This window comes from Thermobia domestica, chromosome 8, assembly GCF_964235325.1.
Source record: "Thermobia domestica chromosome 8, izTheDome1.hap1.1, whole genome shotgun sequence".
Taxonomy (NCBI): Eukaryota; Metazoa; Arthropoda; class Insecta; order Zygentoma; family Lepismatidae; genus Thermobia; species Thermobia domestica.
In genome coordinates, this window is record NC_137461.1 from 185,280,978 (window position 1) to 185,305,951 (window position 24,974).

At 35.7% G+C, this 24,974-nt stretch overlaps 1 protein-coding gene across 1 annotated transcript in view; it reads right to left on the reverse strand.

The window, feature by feature from the left end:
- slf (C-type lectin domain-containing protein slf) overlaps positions 1–19,972 on the reverse strand; it is a 158,306-nt gene extending 138,334 nt beyond the window's left edge. Inside the window, exon 1 of the mRNA XM_081769305.1 lies at positions 19,795–19,972. The gene's annotated coding sequence lies outside the window, so the exon portion shown is untranslated. The remainder of the gene's footprint in view (positions 1–19,794) is intronic.
- Positions 19,973–24,974: the final 5,002 nt, after the last annotated feature.

Here is a 24,974-nt window from a genome sequence, read left to right on the forward strand (position 1 = left end):
CAAGGCTCGACTTTCGATTGTCATCGCACACCAAATAACACACAAGTGCTGATTGAGTCGAATGTTGAAAGCTCGCTATACTCACTTCAAGAATAGTAACACAGTTTTGTTTAACATGACAACATTGACTAGTGTATTACATTAAATTTAACTAGAAAATGCAATTCTAGCTCAAAGCAATGCAACTCAAATTTTATTAGAAGACGAGTGTAAGACTATGATCAAAGTTTCCTCATTACCTAAGCATATGATATAGAATCTTTTCTTTTCCTGAGATTATAGAAGTGGAGTTATCAATCCAGTTGTATGTTCAAATAAATAATATATTTTTGCAGAACTAGTTGCTTGAATCCCTGAAGTTGTGATTTCCTTAACGTAGCCCAACAATGGTCACTTGATAATATGATACTGAAACTTTCGCTTAAAGTATCGAAATGCAATGAGAAGCAGAATAATTGTTCTTCCATAGAACTTGTCTCCGTGTTTTAAGAATTGCTTGTAGCTTCCCATAAACTTTCACGATGATTCCCGTGACCGTACTAGTATCGAGTGCAGTGTGTGTGAACTGCACTGTCATTTTTCTGTCTTAGAACCTGAAAATGTAAGTAACAGAAATATTCTCCTTGTGGTCCAAAACAACAGCAATTTGGGTAAAATGAAAGAGAAGCATTGAGCTAATTACTGAAAAGAATGATAAATGCTCTCTTTGTTTCAAATGGAACCAGATGGATTCATTCCATTTGAAAAAAATCGTCTCTGAGATACAGATGCTACAGCTTCAAAGTGAATGCATAAACTTTTAACAGAAATATGCGTATTTGTAACAGCTAATGAAGAATCAATAATTTTTCATTTTTATAAGGTTAAATTACTTTCAAGCTTTTTAGTTGTCTGTGTTGTGAATGCAGAGGAAAGACAAGGAATGAGAAAGGATTATGAAAATGTTCGGTAATTGCTGCGACGAGCAGAATAAGATGTTCGTAAATGTTGATCACTAGTCTTTTGTTCGATATGACATTTAAAAACCAATGACCTTGAAACTTACATTTTTGCCCTTTCCATCTGTGGAAGACAACCGACTTCTTACACTTAATCTCTGCTGTTTAGTCATTTCTTGTGAGTACATCCCTAAATAGTTCTCATTCTAATCTAAAAATCCATAAGAAGTAATTTACCATAGGAGTGGAATATTGTAGAACATATTTTTCAAAGGTAGCGCAGGAGATTGGTACCGTATATGTAGTTACTTCTGAGAAGATAAACAGGAGGTAACTTTTTCTCGCACGATTTTCGTATATATATATATATATATATATATATATATATATATATATATATATATATATATATATATATATATATATATATATATATATATATATATATACGATGTAGTGTGTGCATCAGATCCGTAGCTAGAACACTAAGACAGGGGGAGGGGTGCGAAAGATTTTTTGTGGGTCCGACTTGATTTAATCTTACTCTGATACATACATACCAACAAATAAGTTGAACGTGGTCATCCATGCCATTTAGTATTTCAAGTAGTTGGAAATCCTTAACTAATTAAGATGTTATTTATATAACACTTATACATATTTTAGTAGGAATTTATAATATTTTACGATATATAATTTATGCAATAACAGACTACACAGGCTACATTTAATCATTCTTGGAAGGAACTCTATATTCTTGTTTAGTACACGGAGAAAAATGCATAATCCAGTCGGCATGTAAATGCTGTTTTTACCAGGTTACGCGCGTCACCACATTAAGTAATGTTGTTTCGTCAGTAGTACGATCTACACCACCGTCCAACGAAAATTTTGTATTGTTGGACCACCATTTCAAATCTAGAATTAACGCCATACCCATTCTGACTGTGGTAACTTAGGTATATAATGTTGTTACTACCTTCCTACCAGTGTCCCCTCTTGGTTCTTTCTAAATCTGTGACTCCCTACCTTACGAGAGTAATGGTTTTTAACACGAAATCAATCATGTGAATAAAATTATCCAATCACAGCGAGTCTAGTTCGACGCCAAACTCCAGACTTGGCATGGTGTTCCCACCTGCTGTACTTTTATACATGAAATTACATTACTTAAGGAGCCCACCCGCGTAAATACGATGTATCCACACGGAAATCCTAGTCCTTTTTTTCTCAGTGTAGAAGAAAAAGATAGTAACACTATTAGATTAAGCAGAAAACACTACATTCTCAAAAGGTCAACGCTCTGTGCTTTGTGAACAACTATCATGCCAGCGATCACTCTTAAGCATGTAAGTTAAAATCATATTTAATTACTCAAAAACATAAACCAACACTTATTCATTTTAAAGCTTGATGAAAACAATGATATATATGAAAACAACACCATATATCGTAGTTTTCAATTATTTTTTCTATTCTAAAAGTACGTAATCTGCTAGTAAAATTACTTATACCACTTTCTATCAACAGTTAGAAGGAGAAATGAAATAAAATATTTAGTTCAACGATCCACATTTACGTTTATTAGATAAAATGCGACAGATGATACAATAATGAAATGATTAGTGAACATTTGATTGAACTAGAGTTGGGAGAAAACGAACAAAATAACGGTCAGAACATTATCCAACACATGATTATATAGTCTGACTTTGAATCTGGAACTCATCGCACAAAAGTTGAGCGCTTACCACTGAGTTACCGTGTTCCTAGTTTAAAGGGAAAAGCCAGGACAACAAAATAATGAACTCCCTCTGGCTAAATGTTTCTGCGTGAAGTTATGGGACGTTAAACTATGTCCATGTCTTACATACAGAAGGGGAAGGCACTTATCTTTAAATGCCCTTGTAACTTTTAAACTAATAGACAAAAGCAATGCAATTTTTTAGGTTGCAAATATTGACGGAGAGCATTACCTGACATCCTCTCATAATACCAGTTAACAATGTTGGGAACCCAACACAAACATATTTTTCTTCCAAATGCCACTACGTCAGGTATTACTTATTTCAAATCTACATGATAGGCAAAACTTACAGTATCACACTTATTCAGTTTTGTTATTAAGTATTACAAACTAAGATCGCCACAGTGTCACAAATATATTTTCAGAAAACGTGGGTATGATTCACGGTTTTAGCTCGTAAGGTTCCGGATCCATGCGTTACGAGACTCCTACTACACCTCATATTGCCTAGGTGCAGGCACGTAGCCAAGGGGGTCAGTCCGGACCCCCCCCCTTTTAGACCAGAAATGAAAAAAATAAGGAAGGATGAAACAAAATGAAATGAGAAAAAGAAGAATCAGCGTTAAAAAAAATTAAAAAAACAAGAAGCTTCTGGTGTATTACTTGCGATACATGGTGGCGAGGTGAGCGAGATATCCTGGAAGAGTCAAGGAATTTGAAATTTCAAGAAAAGTTACAGAATTCTAAGAATTTCTGCTACTAGTCAGGGAGATTTCAAGCTTCCGAAAGCATAGTGCCGTTGAGTAACAGCGTGGACATTTTTTATCATAATTTTTCGTCACCGCATTCTTGCAGAATCAAACATGCTATTTCAAAAACATTTTTCTACTGCTCCTTTAACCTGTCATTTGGAACGACAGTAGTTGACGGAATAATAAAAACAAAAATTTATGTGGAAAAGAAGTTCTATTAGCATTTGATTCAACAGAAAAAGGAACGCAGATGTTGTAAAATATTTTACATGACATTATTTAGTATGTACTTTTTATAACAGTGAATATGTACTTTTCATAATAGTTGAGATCATAATGAAAGGAAAATTGTTATATTTGAATGAACAAAGAAAGGAACGTAAATATTGTAAAATCTTTTTCAATACTTTTTTTATTCTTTTATTACTCGAGATTTCTTCATAGTTTGTTATTAAAATACTTACCAAGAAATCCTCATTTTATTGTCCTAACAAACAAATATATGTTGATAGTAAACTAGTTTATATTGATCAAGCTCCTGAGCCTTCAGAATTTCATATCTCGCCCTTCCCCCCTTCCCCGATACGAAATTCTGGCTACGTGCCTGCTAGGTGTAGTAAGCGACGATTAACTGCAAATCAACCAAGTCACCAGTTCTTTTAGAAACAAAGTTTGGAGGTTTCTATAACTATTGTGAAGATCATAATGCAGTTAACAGCAATTTTATATTTCAAATCGTCCCGGAGATATGATAAATATTGGTGAAGATCGCAACACTGATTAAAATTGTGCAATTCTGAGAATAACTGTAATTATAACTAGTAAAGTCTATTGCTATAATGGTGTAGAACCAAGGGAAAGCAACAATCATTTCTAAAATTCCCCACCAATACGTCATTTTCAACAGTATAACAATCTCAACCGATGGTTTTATCATATGTTCCGATGGTTTAAAATATCAAATTACTGTAGACGGCATAAAGATCTTAACCTGTATTGAAAACCATCTACTGTATAATACATGATTGGAATTGATGCTCATGTCAACAGTTTTTCGAATAAAGCGTCTTGAAAAAACTCGTATTTTCAATCCCTTGTAACTTGGTTGCTATTTTTCGAGAGTGGCCCAAAAGTAGGTATACAGACCAGCATCAATCAAGTATGACATTTTAATTTATTAAGATAATACATTTATTTGCTTTGGTCTGCTCGAAGCTTCAGGTATAAGTGAAAAGAAATTAAGAACAAACAATGAAGAAACTAAGTTAATACCTGTGTGGATAATAAGTAATTGATATAAAATGCCATGAGCCGATCAGTACGGGACTGTATACCTATTTTTGGACCACCCTGTATATCACATTGTCATCATTGTAGATTACACTAAGGTACTTGGATGTGTATTGCCTGGTCTGTTCCATTGTATTAGTATTGTTGTAGAAGCCTCTAAAATTTGGATGCTTGTGATACTTTGGGTGGATGTGTTGTGTAGCATCCTTAATTTGTAACAGTGAAAAATTAATGTGATAATATTTTTTAACAGGTAGCCTTCAAAAAACTTTATAACCTGACGTAGTACCATTAGAAAAATACAACTTTGCGTTGACTTGGGAATACTTCCATCTGATGATCTTACAGGGGATGTAAAATAATTTTCCTTGTCGATCTTAGCATCGTACACATTTTTATTGCTTTTCTTTATCTATTACTTTAAAAGTTACAAGATGTTTCAAGATAAATACGTCAGCCTGCATATATTAAAAGCAGGTTAATTTTGAAGTGGAGGAACGTTTATTTAGAATACCTTAGCGTCTACGACTTCCAATCAGGTCAATCTTAATCATCTTTCTTTGTGTCTTTTCCCACTTAGGTGAGATCGACGTTTCTGGTTAGTCCTCTGCATAATGCCCTATCCCGGATTTCTTCCCTCTTAGAAGTAAGTTGGTGAGCGACAACATTGATTCTGTGGGTTTTCTCAGGGTTACTCTCGTTTCCTCCCACATTCTCTTTCCACCAATTCTTCCACCATCATTCACTTGCCTTAATTATTCGTCTCCTTTGACCCAAAGGGTATAATCGTGGGACGTTAAACGGACGATTTTTTCTTCCCTGTTAGACCTTTCTCCCTGAAGTTATTCATAACTATATGAATCCATTTTCTTCTTGGTCTCTCTCTATATATATATTTTCCCCCATTCACTTTCAATGCTATCACTCTTCTGACCACATATTCATTTGTTTTTTCTCATAGATGACCATGCCACTGCAATCTTTTCTCTTGGATATTCTTAGATATCTCTACAGCCTTAGTTACTTTCTTCTTCTCTGATTCCTCACTTACAAGTAAAGGGTCCAAATGGATGAATCGAGTTGCGGGATGAGACATAGTGCACGTGATAGAGGATGTGAAAATATGTATATGTGCAAAATTATAGCGTCTGAGTGCCATAAGAAACGGAGGGAGAGGGGGTCAAAGTTGGTGGGAGAAGGGGTATGGTATGTTATACATCAAATAAACTGTTGAATTGTAAGAATAGTGAAAGATAGACAATGCAAACAGTGGCAGTTTCACATATCGGCAAAAGAAGAATGGGTACAGTAGATCAATAACCTCCGCCGCCATTTTGAAATGTGATAATCTTTGAAATGGAAAGGTAGTCATGTGACATATCAATTAAGACCAGCATGATCTCAAAAAGTCAATTATGAACTTTACTGATCGTTATTTGTACGTATTTGAAAAATTTCAAATCATCTTTCTAGTTATTTACGAAAATCTAGGAGACTGATACTCGTATGTTGAAAGTTTGGATTATCACGGAAACACATTCGACTGCAGTAGTCCACTTTTCATCCAGATATGACATTCTACGCTCGTCCCAAGTTGCTATTGTTTACAAAGTTGGACAAAGATAGTTCAGTGAAAAATATAACAAGTGGTGAAAAAATAGCGGTCTACGTACAGTACGTAATAAATGCATTCCAATCTCTCAGATTTTATTGTGTTATGGTCTATATTAGTAAATATGTCATTTAATAAAATGTAGCTATATAAACTCCACACTCTGCCAAAAGCCAGATAAATAAATAATTAAAAAAAAAAACAAGCGGAAGCGGTTCTTCCAGACCCGAACAGTTCTCTTCGACAGGGGCGTAAAGAGGGCCCCGCGGACCCCGCATTGCGGGACGGGGTCTCAAGCAATCAGGGGGCCCAAATCGTGAAGTGGAACGTAGAGCAGGGGCCCCGCTCCATGCTGTCTGCGGGAGGGCCCTCCAGCCTTTAGTTACGCCACTGCTCTTCGACACTGTATGAAGCATATATGAAGTAATATCATAAATAATAATGTAATAATATACAACTTGGATATCAAATTTAGTTTTCTTGGCTTGTAGGTATGTTTAACTTACATTTGTTTTCGTGATAATCCAAACTTTCAACATACGAGTATCAGTCTCCTAGATTTTCGTAAATACCTGTAAAGATGATCCGAAATCTTTCAAATATGTACAGATAACGATTAGTAAAGTTCATAGTTGACTTTTTGAGAGCATGCTGGCCCTAATTGAAATATCACATGACTACTTTTCCATTTCAAAAAAATATCACAGATTTCAAAATGGCGGCGGAAGTTCTTGATCTACTGTGTCCATTCTTCTTTTGCCGATATGTGAAACTGCCACAGTTTGCATTGTCTATCTTTCACTATTCTTACGATTCAACAGTTTATTTGATGTATAACATACCATACCCTTTCTCCCACCAACTTTGACCCCCGCCGTTTCTTATGGCGCTCGGCCGTTATAGCTTTGCATATATACATATTTTCACATCCTCTATCACGTGCACTATGTCTTATCCCGTAACTCGATTCATCCATTTGGACTCTTTACTTGTTACTCTCTTCGTGCTATTTCACACATGCAACACAGCATTCTCATTTCGTTAAGATTTAACCTTTTTTCTGTGCTTCCTTTATTGGCCATAATATTTTCGGTATCATTGTATTTTGCATACAAAACGTACTATGGTTTGCCGCTTGAAACAGCACAGTGGTTTTAGGATAAAGGACATAGCTACTCAATGTTAATGCTTTGTCCTAGATAGAACATTACTAGGTATTTATAGATTTAATGTGCTCCCATTTGGATCAATTTTGTCTACATATATCGCATGATTATATCTATTTTATATCGCATGCGATTTTGGTTATATCGCATGATTTTATACTTATTTATTTATTTATTTATTTATTAAATAGAACGGAACAGGATAGAGCCCAATTACAGTGTTCAGACTATACATAATTCTTACTACAGTAAAAGTATAATATTCCCAATAATGTGTTAATTACCAATATTAGTTGTTTACTTATTTGGCGTGTTTCTTCATTATATCTATAACATCTCTCTTAAATGTTCGGATGTTGTTTGTACATACATAAATTTTTGGACATAATTTGACTGTGTTATTGTAGACTGATCTCGCATCTTCATATTACTGGCCTGACACACAGGCCCGTAGCCAGCCCAAAAATGTAGAGGGGGCCCGGTAGAAGTTAGGGGGGGGGGGAACCAACCATATTATAGTTCACCAAATAGTAACATCAGCAATTCATCATATCTGCTCTTGAATGTCTAAGTATTTTGTTTCTACTTAATTCTATTATCCCCCTCTACACACACACACATTAAGTTAACATTCTGTAATCTACATAGAAAAAAAACGTGAATTTTATTAAATGGGTATTACTAACTACACGAATTAGAATTAAAATATAAATGCTTTAATAGTCCCACATATAATACTAACACTAAGATCAAGAACGAGAGATGATCTACTGTGCAATAAGAAAATTCAACTTTACTTAGGCTCTTGTTTAGGGTTAACTTGGGAAGTTGCCCTTCTGTTTCTATCAAAATTTTGAAAATTTATCTAGGATAATTTGATAATTTGTTTGCTTGTGTGCTTGATAACATGTAAGTGAAGCGTAATTTATGTGTAATAGACCTACCTTTTGATAAGCGGTTATAAAGACGGGACTAATTCGCAAGTAGAGGGAACTACTTGTCTCTAGGTTCAGGACGGTTGGATTGTGGATAATTTTCGAGTAAATATGCCTGCAAGTGTACAGGGTCTTTGCGCTGGATGTGAATTGACAGTACTAACATTTGTAAAACATGATGTTATCCGAGAAAGCGGGGCCTCCCAAGCCCAGTAGCTCCATATATTTTTCGAATTTCTCAATAACCATAAACATTTCGGTGACATAAAATTCTGAATTCTTCTATCTTTAGTCGAAGTTAAAGTCATGAACATATCGAGTTGTTAAGGCTAATAGAGTTGGTAAGGCCCCAGTTGCCCGCCTACGTTACAAAAATATCTTGCCCAGACAAGGGTTAATCTTTTGAATATTCATGGGTTAATGAATGAAAGAACAACGACCACCAACAATCGTTCACGAGTTTCTGCTTGAAATAGGAAAGCTCTGCAAACCTAAGTACGTACTAAGGTAAGTGCGAAGTAGACATAACCTACCTAAGTAACCTAGTAGTGCGTTATCCCGCCTTACTTCGGCTTCTCGCTTAGCTCGTTTTTCCCTCTCAACTCCGTACTCCCCATTAAGAGTCTTCATCCCGACGAAATTAAAATACCGCTAATTTTACAGTAATTATGTGATATCTTCAAATAGATAAAAGATAATCGAAATGTGGAGCAAGAGCGTCCTAGACAATATTATTTTACATGAGATACCGTTATTACGACTCACTTATCTGCTTTCGATTTCGAGCCATTTTGAAAATCGGCATTTATTTTAGCGTTTCTAAACAGCTGAAAACGGAAATCCTATAACTTTAGGTGACTTGTGATAACGGTACCTCACGCAAAATAATATTGTCTAGGGCGCTCTTGTTCCATGTTTCAATTATCTTTTATCTATTTGAAGATATCACATAATTACTGTAAAATTAGCGGTATTTTAATTTTGCCGGGATGAAAACCCTTAACTACACACAACCGTGCTCCGCGCGGCCCGCCAGTCTCCCCTTTAGGTTAACAATGGATTTCCATATGTAATTGTGGTTCCTCCCCCGTACTCACTCCCTCGAGGTAACGTAACAGAACATAAAATGAGTAAAGTTTAAGTAGAAATTGATGATTCTAGATTTTATTATGGTTTTTGTTGAAAATTAGGTGGACGGGTAACTTTGAAGTAATTCCCTTGTTTACAATTATAGTTGTATTTTTTTTAAATATTTATATTAAGTTCTTGTTTAAAATCTTAAATTAAACTCTTTCTATATAAATGAACCACCTGCACACTATACCAAAAAGACACATACCAAAACAGCATTTAAAAAATACTATAATGTTATTCAAAACTACACTGAGAAAAAAATGTATGCGGCATCGTAATATAGTAGATTACATTTGTAAATCCTGTAGTTTTTGGTGTTAACTTACAGCAAGCGTATAACTGAAAACGCATGTTTTATAATACTTTCTGTATAAGTGCTCCATCCATACATACTTTCCGGATGAAACAATATAGGCGGTCAGGATCTCACATACAAATGGACGTATATAACATATAGCTGACGAAAACGGCATGATGTAACACCTAAGGGCAGTGCCTGTGTAGCATACGGATAACGTATGCTCCATTCTGATTTTTGTAGTAACAATAGGATTCCGTATATTTGTACAATATACCACTGTCCGGAGAACGGATTTTTCTCAATGTAACTAAAACGCTACACTCATCTAGTATCGAGTAAAAGCATCACTGCTTCTTTAATGTTGAATTACTACATTATTACGCGTACGTGACTAAGAAATAGTTCCAATTTACAACGTTTTTATATGAAAACTAGCTACTTCCACGGGATCCCCCACCCCAAGTACAATACAAAACATTTTGCTACTTAATTTCTCCCTTAAATCTAGCACATTTTTACTAGTTCTGGCTCCACAACCCGGAATTTAATCCTTAAACTTAAACGTTATATATGTTCACTTGCTCAGATACTCATCTAATTAAGGTAATTTAGCTTAACTTTATTCTTATACGAGAACAAACATATGAAAGTCTTTACAACCATTACTTTTTCGGTGAATATTCCACCACAGTTCTTGTTTTACATATCACACCACATTAATTTGGACCCTACTAGAATCAATCGCCTTTAACGGAACTCGGAGCTCTTAATTCAATTCACAACTAATTGTTTCACAGTTAATCTAAGGTTTGCTGTTGACGAGGATTTTGCAATGCATGTATGTACTACAACTACACAATAGAATAACAATAACCTACCGCCGTTACTGCAATCGACAAAAGATAAACGCTTTGTTCCTGCTCCTGTTTTTATGATTTGGCTTGCAACAAGCACTTCACACTTCGTCTCCTACCTTCCAGATCGCTATTACAACTGTGGCATGAAGTATTATGAACATATTCCTTCTTTTCGTAAAAACTTGCTTCAATATGTACTGTGTCATTTCATATCGAGACTCGAGAAGACTGATAAACTTTACTTTAACTCCTTTAAAATATGTGTAGAAGTGTTCATCAAATAGTTAAAATTGAAATTTTTTTGGAATAACCTCTTTTATATTGCATTTTACTCTTAGTGCTTACACATAGAATTAATCGAGTTTTTTTTTCCAAGCCTTCCATGAAAATTTTAGGGGGAGCCAAGAAAATTTTAGGGGGCCCGGCCCCTTCTTGCCCCCCGTGGATACGGGCCTGCTGACACATTAGTTGGTATTAGCTATGCTCTTTTTACTAGTAGTGGACATAAAAATCATTCTTTCGGTCTTCGGTTTTTAGAAAAGCTAAACTGGGTTTTGAAAACCACAGAGAAACTGTTTTTCTTGAAAACAATTTCGGCTTTCCATCAAAAGCAGAACCGGCTTTGGAGAAAACCGTAATGTAGATTCGGTTTTCGGTTTATATATATATATATATATATATATATATATATATATATATATATATATATATATAAAACAGATTTGCCTATCCCTGCCTTTAACGGGTGACAGATAATTAAATAATTCCATACACTAATATAAATATTGTACTTAATATTCATAAGGTAGTTAAGCTTAATTTTCGTAAGGTGTTTACAAATAAATACAACCTTGGTATAAAACTGATTCTTTTTTTTAACCCCTTATTTAATATTTTTGGTGTGTCTTTAGTTTATGATGTGCTTTTAGCAAACAAAAGAACTTATGACATTGGCATTTGTGAAAACTCAAACTGTCAGAAGCGTAGTAACCATTATTTAATTGAGCACAGGATACAGGAGTATTTTGGAGTCTCAGAACTGGACCAAGTATACAACCACTGAAGCCTGAAACAAGTAAAGCATGAATATGACGTATAACTTCGCATGTACAACAAGTGAAACCTGTATTGCATCGTAATTATAAACACATCAATACTTCTAAATGCAATCCCTAGTGTATTGACGATCGTACAATGTAGTTCTGGATTTCCTTCGTAATTCAAACATCGACACAAGAGAAATGAGTTTACTCCTTCAAGGAAACCTCGGTAATTACACCTTGCAAATTTCTCGCATATGACAAAGCTATTATTAAATTATTGTTCAAACAACCAGCTTTAATGTATCTTGTTGTGTGTGTGTGTGTGTTCTTTATGTAGTTACTTATGATAAGCACGTCCCAATATTTTCCTAACCTCTGAATATATATATATGCACACACAATGCAATGCATTGCATCACACGAATTTTACAATTACGTTTGAACACATAGCTACATTATGCAAGCATAACACTGATTAGGTTTTCAACAATAGACACTGAAACAAAACATTACTTACTTTGCTAAAATAACAAGAGAATAATTTGTTTACGCTTGTCATAACGATATAGTTTATATTGTCATCTAGTACCACCAACATAAATCTGCAGAGATATGATGGGTGGGCCATATTGGGGATCCTGGCCATCATATCTCTGCAGATTTATGTTGGTGGTACTAGATGACAATATAAACTATATCGTTATGACAAGCGTAAACAAATTATTCTCTTGTTATTTTAGCAAAGTAAGTAATGTTTTGTTTCAGTGTCTATTGTTGAAAACCTAATCAGTGCTATGCTTGCATAATGTAGCTATGTGTTCAAACGTAATTGTAAAATTCGTGCGATGCAATGGATTGCATTGTGTAAGTAGCAGGTGGCCACAGAATTGAAGAGGTCAAATACCGCGCAATATGTCCCAGTGAGCCATTTTGGGCAGCACGCAGGCAAGATGGGCCATGTTGAGAAACATGCAATCATAACTGATTAAAATGAAAGAGTGTATTTGAAATGTTTGCACTGAATGTTTATCATCATAATAATGATTAGTAAATAAAACGAAGATAATTCCAGGAAATAAGTTGGAAATTTTGTGCTAGACTGGTAGTGGAAACCAATATCAAAGTAATTTGATCAGAAAGTTTTCAAGTTATCGAAGGATAGCTTGTATGTTACAAAATTAATATTGTATTCCATACATAATTAATATTTATTACTTTGAAATGCAATATGATACATTATTAGATACCGTAATCTGTGATGGGTTTGGACAAGCGAGACGGCTTCGAGCCATTTGTTGGCTAATCGCTTTAATGTGGTTTCCAATTGTCGACGCGGAGTATTGTTGCAGTGAGTGAAACTAGATTATTACTTTTTTTTTTATTTTTTAGTCTATAGAGCTTTATTTAGGCCTACTATCTTGAGAGCACGGTATAAAACCAGTAGCGGATCTAAACTGGGGGAATGGGGCGCGGTGCTCAACGGTAGAGCGTTCACCTCCGATGCTTGGGGTCCCTGGTTCGATCCCAGCTCGCGCCATGTGGACTGTGTGGTGGACAAACACCGTGCTCGTGGGTTTTCTCGGGGTTCTCCCGTTTCCTCCCACTTTCTTCATTCCACCATTTCATTCACTTCTCATCATCATCGTCTCGTTTAGTCTCATCGGCATAACCGTGGGACATAAAACTGAAAGATTTCATTTCATTTTCATTTCTAAACTGGGGGAAGCAGGATTCAACTCCAGTTTTATTGAGATACTTGAAATCACTAACTTCATAAATGCAAATAAGCAGTTGATTAATTATTTAAATAAAAACATGAATAAAACAACCTTTTAATAAATGAAGAGGCTGTCTCGGCTGTGGCCAGGGAGGTTGCCACTCCACCCATTTCCTGAATAAGGTTGAAAATCAATTTCATAAATGCCAATAAACAGTTCATTACACAGTTTACACAGGGAAAAGTAATTCTGGCTTCTGGCTGTCCCCAGTTTTTACTTTCTAGATCCGCTACAGCATAAAACCCTTTTGTAAAAGTATATATAAATGGCAGCGTAAGGAAAAACAATTTCTATAAATTCTTTTCGGTGTTTCACAAATAAAGCATGCCCAGATGTACCGTTATCACAATTGGCTCACAGTATAGGTAAGGGAAAGTTCAAAAAACGGGGCCTTATCGAAGATTTACTTCGCCACATATAAGACCAAAGTGGTTCGGATCCCACGTTAAACTGTAGGTCCCGTCTTTATCATTATCCCATAAAGTTATCATGAAGATAGGTTACGATTTAAAACAAAATAACAAGTAAGAGTAAATTTAAAAAGATAAAGTCTGAGTTTTAGTGTCGGTTAAAGTGAGTTTACCAGCCTTTCTGTTCCTTCAAATGACTATGGAATTCGTTGTCAAATCAGAATTTTCTTGCACTTCACAAGTTTTAGCATTAAACTTATGTATTAACATAATATTCTTCTTTTGTTATAGCAGGCTATGTTGGGAATGCCCTATGGGCCATATTGGGAATACCCTGTTCACAATATGGCCCACTTGCAACATTTTAGTTATTTTAATTATTAAAGTTTTATATTCATTTCTCGGAATTAGACTATTTATTTTAATTTACCCAAATAATCACCCAACTTGATAGTTCAGTCAATTCGAACGAAGAAATAGTTTATCTTATGAAAAAAGGAACAAAGTTAAGATGGGTTATATTTGAGCCCCCTACTATATATATATATATATATATATATATATATATATATATATATATATATATATATATATATATATATATATATATAATTAAAGAAAAGTTACGGTACGTTCTTGTTTCGCATTTGAGATATTCTGAGTTCGAATCCTGCGAGTAGTAATTCTAACTATAGCATGTTTCCTTCAGTTCCACCATGTATACAGGGTGCTTCAAAACAATACCAACAACGTTTGAGAGGTTATTCCTGACCAAAATAAGATAAAGAGTATAGACCAACCTGGGTGTACAAATGCTTCCTTTCGGAATTATAGGCTGATGAAAACATGAAAAAGTGAACTATAGAGGCCCATAGCAGCAAAACTATAGGACCTACCGTAGTCTGGTCAAGACCACTTAGGAACTAGTATGTGCCCTATCCAAATATTCAAGTTTCAGAATCCTGCGGTATTTCCGCAACAATTTTTATAGAGGTATTTGATAAGTATTTCAAATTAAATGCCCATATCCAAACTCCTTCTATAAAAATTGTTGCATATCTTAGGATTCTGAGACATGTATTTTTGGATAGCGCACATATTAGTTCCTAAGTAGTCTTGACCCGACTAAGTAGTCTTGGTCCTATAGTTGTGGAACTATGGATCTTTAAAATTCATTTTTTTCATAGTTTCGGCAGCCTATAACCATAATTTCATCCATCGAAATGTATCTGAACTAAAATAGTGAGAGTGAATGAGATATGTTTTTCTGGTGTAGATACAATGTTTAAAAATAGGTTATCCGTCCTTATGGGTCTATCGAATATGAAAGTGGTAGGTTTATCTAATTTTCGATTCATTATTGACTCCCTTTAGAGAAAGAGAGAGGGCAAGAAGAGGGAGGAAACGTGTGCGTGTATGTAAATGCGAATTCCAAGAATAGGTTCTACCTTTACCTTTTATTATCTATTGAAACCTAACCGTCATTTTAGAATTTGCTGGCGTGGGGAGAATCTTCAAAGTAAGTAGATTTCATTATTATATTTTTATTTTAATGATTAAAATGTAGATATATCTTAATCTCACAAGGGCAATCGTTTAAATCACGCCTCTGCATAGATTTAGACTCTAATTGCCCCCAATTTTAACATTAGATCCCCATAGCGTGGATGTCTATCATAGCTTTACAGAGCAAGACGAAACATTATTATTATTATTATTATTATTATTATTATTATTATTATTATTATTATTATTATTATTATTATTATTATTGCAGAAAATCCGTTCACATTTCTGAAAGCTATTTTGAGCGATACCTAAGGACGCTGTAATCACAACGTAAGAAAGAGAAATAAAACAAAACCCTTTACATAAGAGTATTGCTGTAATGTCCCCGAAAATTTATCTCCACTGTGCAAAACTCGAAACAATGGAGGGAATACGGTGACTCAGTACTACAGCGCTCACATTTGTTGAGAGGGGTCTCTGGTTCGATCTCAGACTATATGAATTTGAAGGAAAAATATATTATCAATGAATTTTCTAGGAAGTCTCTCGTTTCGTCCCACATTCTCATTCCATCAATTATTATATAATCATTTACTTTCTTTAATAATCCGTCCCCTTTAGCTACAAGTATAGTAATGGAACCTAAAACTACCCCATGCCGTCAGCGTCAGTGGACCACTGATGGGCAACTAGCGACATTTCGTCAAAAAATTAGCGACTCCGCAGCGACGATCCGCGGTGGCCCCACTTGCGTTTTGAAAATTATACCACCAGCGGCCCGCCAGTGACAGAGACGCGACGAAACGCCAATGAACCACGAAATTACTCCCCTCAAATATGTTAAATCCCCTATATGCGTGATTTGTATAGGGGGCTACTAACATCAAGAAATATGTCGCTGGACGTTCGTAAACGATTTATTAAGACTGGTATTAAGACGTGGTGCTGTAAGGATCAGAGACGTGGACATTGAGAAAAGCTGAAATATCTAAGCTGGAAATATTTGAAATCTGGTGTTGGCGCAGAATGCTGTGCATATCATGGACCGAAATTAAAAGGAATGAACATAATAGAAAAAAGAAGAAACAACATGCTTGGCCATCTTATTCGACATTGCGATTGGATCACTGTGCTGATAGAGCGAAAGGCAGAAGGAAAACCAGGAAGAGGAAGACCAAGGATTGAATATCTAGATGCGGTTACGAGGAAGATGTCTTATCAAAGTATAAAACAGCTCTCCCAAGCGAGAGAAAAGTTTTAAAATTTCCATGTTGCCCACCAACCTATGGTTGAGGTGAACAAGAAGAATATTGTAAGTTTTTACATTGTTTGTTGTTTATATTTATTTGTTTGATTGTTTACATTTAAAAAAACTTTAAAAAATACCCCGAGGTGGGCGCGAACCAACCTTATGTTTAGGCTAATAAGCGCGTGTTGTTCCGACTTTGTCACGGAGGCAATGAAGAAAGCCTCGCTTGTAGAGGGACAAATCGTTGAGGTCTTTTAATTTGGCCAAACAGAATTCTTCTTTAACCGTATATATTCGACGACAACCGTTTGGGATCAAATAAAATGTGGTCACCATGTAATTTTATAACACAATGACGCGCATCTATTTACTTTACTTCATAGTTCTCCCATATTCACTTTCTAATGAACGGTGACAGTTACCATCTAAATTCATACAATTATACGCACTCATCTCAAGATTTTTCACTTCATGATATAAAGGCAGGGGTTACTCTTGATCCCCGGAGCTTACTTTAGGAACAATTAATCAGGAACAAACAATATATAATAATAACGGTATGCACATGACTGGCAATAGTTCGTCTTGGTCCCTTCGCGTTTCTCCGCATCGAATGAAAGGAGGACGGACCAAAGTGAAGTCCTCGCTGCTACGCGGTGATAACTTCAACACCCCGACCCTCGATATCTGTTTCGTCTCGACGGAACCCTGCCACCATTGGCACACTAGCGGTAATCCTTCGACGAGTCGCTATATCGACGATCGACATTTATCGGCAATTGGTGTTGGCAATGTTTAAGATATGGGGTAGACACTTTATTTCATTTTATTATTTGCTAACAATCTATTTGTTTCTCAAAACACCACTAGGATTTAAAAGTTGAAATAAATAATAATTGCATTTTGAATTGATTGTTAACTTGTTTTGTTTAATGTTAGCTAAGAGAAAATCTTTTCTACTGCAGTTAAAATTTCCTTGCGGCATGTTTTATTGACATTAGAAGTAAACAAATAATTAAACATGTGAATTTCACATTTGCGTTAGCTTTGTTTGTTTGCAAATATCTTACTTTATTTTTTGAAGATATAAATCTATATTTAGTAGTATTGCTCTTGATCCCCGGAGCTTACTTTAGGAACAATTCATCAGGAACAAATAATATATAATAATAGCGGCATGCACATGACTGGCGATGGCTCGTGTTGGTCCCTTCGCGTTTCTCCGCGTCGAATCGAAGGAGTGCGGACCAAAATGAAGTCCTCGCTGCTACGCGGTAATAACGCGGTCTAAAGTTATGTCAGGAGAACATTATTTCTGGAGACTATTAGAATATTTCAATCATAGTACAGCATAATATATACCTAGGAGATGCACTTCTTGTGGAAGGTTTCACGTACTTTTATCTAAATCTATGAAACTAACAATTGTTCGCTGCGTCTATTTGCATTCAGTTTCCGTGTAGATTTCGAACTGAATCACACTAATTGAATTGAATTTAATCGAATTTTCGATTGTGACTTCTATTAACACCAAGGATTTCCTATAACTAGGACTTCCTAGGGGTGATGAATAATGAACTTAAGAGTTTATACACAGTAAAAAATGGTTATGTTAATTCAACTCAATTTTAACACAGAGCAGTGGTTCAAGCGTGACTACCACTATGCGGTGTTAGTTCAACACATACCCCGCGGTGTTGGCGTTTAACACAGGGGGTGTGTTAGTCTTTAACACACAATCGGTGTTGAGTCGTGCCGTAAGCATTAATGAACCACAAAATTACTCCCTCAAAATATGTTAAATCGCCTATATGCGTAACGTGTTTACATTATGCAGAGTCTAAAAAAACACTTTAAACAAGTAAAATAAAATTACTGTAGTGGCGGGAGAGGGCACGAACCACCAACCTTTCGATTACTAGCCGCGTGCTCTTCCGACTTGGCCACGGAGGCGATGATGGAAACGTCGCTTGTAGAGAGGTAAATTGTTGAGGTCTTTTGAATTTGGCTAATCAGAGTGTTCCTTTAAGCCGCGTATATTCGACAATAACCGTTCGGGATAAGATAAAATCTGCTCGCCATGTAATTTTATAATAAAATGACGACCGTCTATTTACTTTATTTTATAGTTCTTCCATATTCAATTTCAAATGATCGGCGACAGTTGCCATCTAATAAAGTTGATGCGTTTATTGCTTCTAGTACACAATCGCTTAGAAAAAGAAGCAATAAATGCATCAAATGTGGGAGATGAAATTTTGCGTATACCTGAATTTGTTTAAGTATTTCTTTGTATTGTGTTTGTCTGTAGCTTCAATTCATAAGCCTTTATAATTAGATACCCAACATATTTGGCAATCACGTAGAAAACAACACCGAAGATTCTACATCTTGTGTTAATTTAACACACAGGTTGTGTGTCATTTCAACTGCCAGTATTTGACACACAACTCCAAATGGAGAGTGAGTTGTCCTAACCACTTGTTTGTGTTATACTTTAACACAATCGTGTTAACACATAGGTATGTCGTTGAAATAACACAACGATTTTTTACAGTGTATTCTTGAGAAGTTCATTATAAGATATAAATTTATTAAATTAATTTGCAGTAAATTATGATGCGCATATTCAAATATTATTATTAACCTCTGACTGAGAAACATTTCACCGAGATCGTCGTGCTAAGAAATTGGTAGAATCTTCCATATGAAAAGTTTTCAATGATAAAACTAGTGATTAAATGGTTAGCGCGTTTTCTATGTGGATCTAACATCGCTTGAAAAAATAGGAATCTGCAAAAAAAAAAAAAAAAATGTGTAAATGACAAAGAATTTTTTTAATGTATTTTAAATTACGAAGCATCTAGATCTGCTACATACCGAACATAATATGTTTCTAAAAGCATACTTTTTCCGTCTTATTGGAACTATTTTCAGATGTGGTTCATTTGAAACCAGGAATCTTCTGTTGTTATTTCACCTAATGCATAAAATAAACCCTTTTTCTACTTTAAATACACACTGTAAAATCACAGTAAACAAATTTATTTATATTTATACTTAAAAGACCTACCTTTTCGTAGCTGACAGAATCTGTGGCAGTTTAGATCTGTTGCACCATCCTATGACCGCATTCTCCTTATATACATGCCTTTAAGAAGGATATATATTTTACGGGGATATAAAGTTTGCGGTTCACACAACAAGCTATTTGGCATGGGAACAACACTTTCTCACTCGTGCCCCTCCTCCTCCCATGAGACGTCAGGTTACGTAGTGTTTCTCGACGTAACTCTTGAAGATTACTGTAAGAAACGACCTTCCGTACTAACTGACCTTCAAGATGCTCATACTTTCACTCTTCTTCATGCAGAATCAATGTCAAGCTACCATGTCCTACATCCATCTACACGAGGTGCTCATCAGTCAGTCACTGGAACAAACATCCATTAAAAAGAGAGAGAGACGGGGAGGGAGAATTCATGCTAGTGACGGATTAACTCAGGAGGTAACGGGGTTACAGACTAAGGACATACTAGAGATCAAACACTATTATTTACTGTGACTATAAATACTTTTCCTTGAGTGTTCGTAGCCATTCAATTCGCCAATGATAGAAACAAAAAGAGCATTTTCATGAATAATTTAGTACAATTATCGGCGTGTAAAAGAAAATACAAAACTATATGAATCGTAATACGTTAAAGCATTTTTCTCAGAGCTCGAAGTGGAAGATTTAAGGAAGTGGTCTGTTTCAGCACAATTCACAGTAAATACCCAGGAGCGTAAGTACAGAGCGAATGGACTTGCAAAAGACCAGTGGTCTGAAGTATGAAAGAGCTCACCCATCACCTAGTGCATATTTCTATTTACTTTTTGAAGATTTTTTTTTTTCAAAGAGAATGTTCTTAATATTACCCATGGTATTCATATATCCATGATAATTAGGTTAGCAGTGCGAATCAATGATAACGTCTTTAAGCTTCTGACTGTGTAATCTACACCGCTTTTGATTATGCAGCTTGCGATAGAAAGGAACGGCGAATAACATAATAAAAATGCCAAAGATTTTGTAAGTATAATCCTACCGATCCGACGATTCTGTTTGTCCACCGACGTGTTCTTGATCATGCTTACTTTTTCTCATCAAGTAATTTTAACAAGATCATTTTCTTGCTCAGTTGCTTTGCGTAATCGTGAACCGTTCTGTACTGTGTTTGTTGTATTAGTTGTAAAATTACATTATTTAGTTTTAATTCAGTTTCTTTTAATCAATGGTCTTGAATTTTACGCATCTATAGGGTGCCCAATATACTATGCAACCTAGAGTTTGGGATAGTAGAACTTTTGAACCGGAAGCGGTACACAAATAACGGTTATACCAAAATGAAGCCTTGTTCATGCATATATTTTTAAACTAAGAAGCAACTATTGAAGCACACTAGGAATCACACAGTGTTGCCAGATGTAACCGGAGGTAGGCTATAAACCAATTTTTTTACAAGTCACGTAAATCGAAAATGAAATGAAATTAAATCAAATCATTAAGTTTAACGTCCCAGGATTATGCCGGTTATGCCAAAGGAGACGGTGATAATGAGAAATTAGTGAAATGGTGGGATGAAGAAAGTGTGAGGAAATGGGAGAACCCTGAGAAAACCCACGAGCACGGTGTTTGTCCACCACAAAGTCCACACGGCGCGAGCTGGGATCGAACCAGGAGCTCCAAGCACCGGAGGTGAACGCTCTACCACTGATACACCGCGCCCCCCCACATAAATCCACTCATACGTATAGAGGTTCTGTCGTTAATTTTCAGTTTGTATAGTTGGAGTAGCTGGAAACTATGGAATGGAAAATAGAATTTTTCATTTCCAGCGATAACTAATCGGATGAGGCCTCTGTAAGGGGTTACTAGGGAAAACATGGTTTTTATAAATTCACATTATGAATTGGCAACAGTGCTGATGTTTCAGTGCATCAAAAGGTGTGTTAAGGATCTGTCTACATTATGCAATTCCTGAAAACAATGAAAAAGGAACTTTGATATTATCGTGATAAAACTTTTACTTACATGCACCTGGTAACACTGCTATTCATTGAATCAAAACGGGGACACTTCCAGAATCTGCCTAAGAACTGACAATTCATTTCGTGATGAATAGCAATGTTGCCGGGGGCATGTAAGTAAGAGTTTTATCAGGATAATTTCGAAGTTTCTTTTTCATTGTTTTCAGGAATTGCATAATGTAAACAGATCCTTAACACACCTTTTCATGCACTGAAACATCAGCACAGTTGCCAATTCATAATGTTAATTTATGAAAACCCGTTTTCCCTAGTAATCCTTTACAGAGGCCTCATCCGATTAGTTATCGGTGGAAATGAAAAATTCTTTTTTCCATTCCATAGTTTCAAAGCTACTCCAACTACACAAACTGAAAATTTACGACAGAACCTCTATACGTATGAGTCAATTTACATGACTTGTAAATAATAATAATAATAATAATAATAATAATACACCTTCGGTTACATCTGACAACACTGTGTGATTCCTAGTGTACTTCAATCGTTGCTCCCTAGTTTAAAATATATGCATGAACAAGGTTTCATTTTTTATAACCATTATTTGTGTACCACATCCGGTTCAAAAGTTCTACAATCCCATACTCCGGGTTGCATTGTATATTGGACACCCTGTATAATGCCTTCAATAAACAAATAAATAAATAAGTAAAATAAAATAAAAGGCACAAGTAGTAATGAGAAAGGAAAACGAAAAGAGAGGAAGAAGAGAAACGTAATAAACTTCTGAAAATTGCTGATTCTTTTCTCTGGCTACGACTCTAGACAAAATAGCAAAAAGTGTAAACCATGAAAACACTAAAATCTACTAGTGCAGATACGGAGATTATCTAAAGACAAAGGACAACTTAATTCAGAAGGCTGTAATTCTAATATTTTTTCGTTTAATGAAGAATTTAGAGGTATAGCTGAGATTTCGAAAGCCAGTGAAGACATTAGTGAACAATATGAAATATTTAATATTAGTTTAGTGAACGCGGAATCAATACAAAACAGAGTTAATTTCAAAGAAGTGAACAATCACGTCAGCTCTGTTTATAAAATGGGTACTGTAAGACTAAATGGTACTTTCATAAACATAGTAGCGGAAGATTTACAGAAAAAAATACACTGTTATACAACTTAACCCAGGACTAAAAATGGAACGACTTTGATTATGTTACCTACTCTAAGCAAGTCTATGAATCCTGCTACGTCTCTAAACATCGATTCGGAAAAATTACAGAACGTTTGGATATCCGTTTATATTTGTCCGAAACATACAAAAGGAAACAATGAATATTCATGACCTCAAAAAATACAAGAATTATTGTATTGTGTATGGCGTTTACATAGTACGCTTGATGAAGAACTAGAAACAATAATAAACAGAATTTATTTAAATGTCAAGTGTTTCACCGACATCTTAATATTACTATCATTCTTGCCATGTGCAGTCTATGATCCCGAGCACACAGAGAGAAATAGACATTGAGGAAAGTGAAGTGGAATTTTCATTTGCATTATTAGAAATACTAGCCACGTAGGGCTATGATCCAGTTTTGCAAAACTTACTCAACAAAGCTAAAGGATAACGTAAATAATTATATGAGATACAGAATGCAGAATGAAGTTAGTAACCTGATGTCTTTAAAAGGTGGAGAGCAAATAGCGAAAAAAAAAAAAATCAATCACAGTCTCCTTTCTTCATCACAAAAGCTACACAAGGGGTGAGTTCTCGGGATTCCGTCTCCCCGAAATCCCTACTTTCCTGTAAATTTTGTGTAATTTTAGGAGTAATTTTGCAAATTTTAATATTACTTTATCGTCATATTGAACTTGATCCCTCCCTGAAAACCCGGACCTCCCGAAAATCTTAGGACTTCCCGAAATAAATTCCTGCGTACGACCATGATAATGGATACCTCGCAGGATACTTTATATCGAAGGCAGATCGGTTGAATGACAGTTATCATTTGACAGACATCTTGAGGATTAGCATTTATTTGTCATTGAATCAATTTTACTAGATATATTCATTGTTAATAAAATTTTGGTCCCATTTTAGTAGAAGTTTCAACAGTAGTTAGGGACGTTCTCTCCATAAATGATACAGTTTACCAAGTATTCGTGCACCTTAAAGAAGAGTAAGATTTTGTTAAGAGGGTATCACGTCAGAAGGGCCCAGACAAAAGGGCTACAACAGAAAGGCCCGAGTCAAAACGACCCTGAGTCAAAAGAGCCCCGGTCATAAGGGCCTGCGTCAAAAAAAATCTCTGGTCATAAGGACCCAAGTCAAAAGAGCACGCGTCAAGAAAGGGCCCGCGACAAAAGATCCCCACATAAAAAGCCTTAGATAAAGCCAGATAAAAGTGAATACTATAAAAATCTTTACTAGATGAAAAATATCCTCTGGACAGCAGCTGATTTATTTGTGTTGAAAGAACATACACGTGGATCTGTATAGGGGATTAGTCAAAAGAATTACGACAGACTAGTAATAACGATACGTGTGGACGGAGGAAAGTAAATGGTGCAAGTGGGTTTTGATGCGAAAACTTCATTGAATGGGGTATGGATCCCGTGTGCAAAGTGCCGGTCTGCTGTCGCCTTTTGCCGGATAGCCGTCGAAGTGAAAGAAGAATAACTGCCGGCATCGTTCCGCTTTCGGTTCCAAGCGGAAAGCCACCGAAGCGCAAGCGAAGTGGCTCCCGTCATCGTAAAGTTAGATGGCAGTTGTCGTTTTTCCGCCAGGCGGTGTTATAGAGACTTTTCGACAAATGACCTTTGAATGATTGTGATAACTCGGTAACGTCATCTGCTAGGATACAAGAACAATAGGTTGCGGCACTGCTACTCGTGTAACTGTTGTCAGATAGTTCATAGACTTACAAAACTAATTTCATGATCGATTACAGCAGAACATGTTACGTTATTCGTTACTTGGAAAAATGTCAAATATACTGCCCAAAATTTTGCTTATTGCAAGCAATAAAATCCAATTAAAATTCTCACTGACAATTACTAGTTAATTCTGATATGCTCGGAAGGCCATGTCTGGTATTACAGAAGATAACTTCATTCGCCTGTTTAACATATCCCACGTGTTCACCCTTGGCACTGCACTTCACCTCATCTTGTATTCTCGTCACGTCCCACTTTCTGATTATTGTTAACTTCATATTC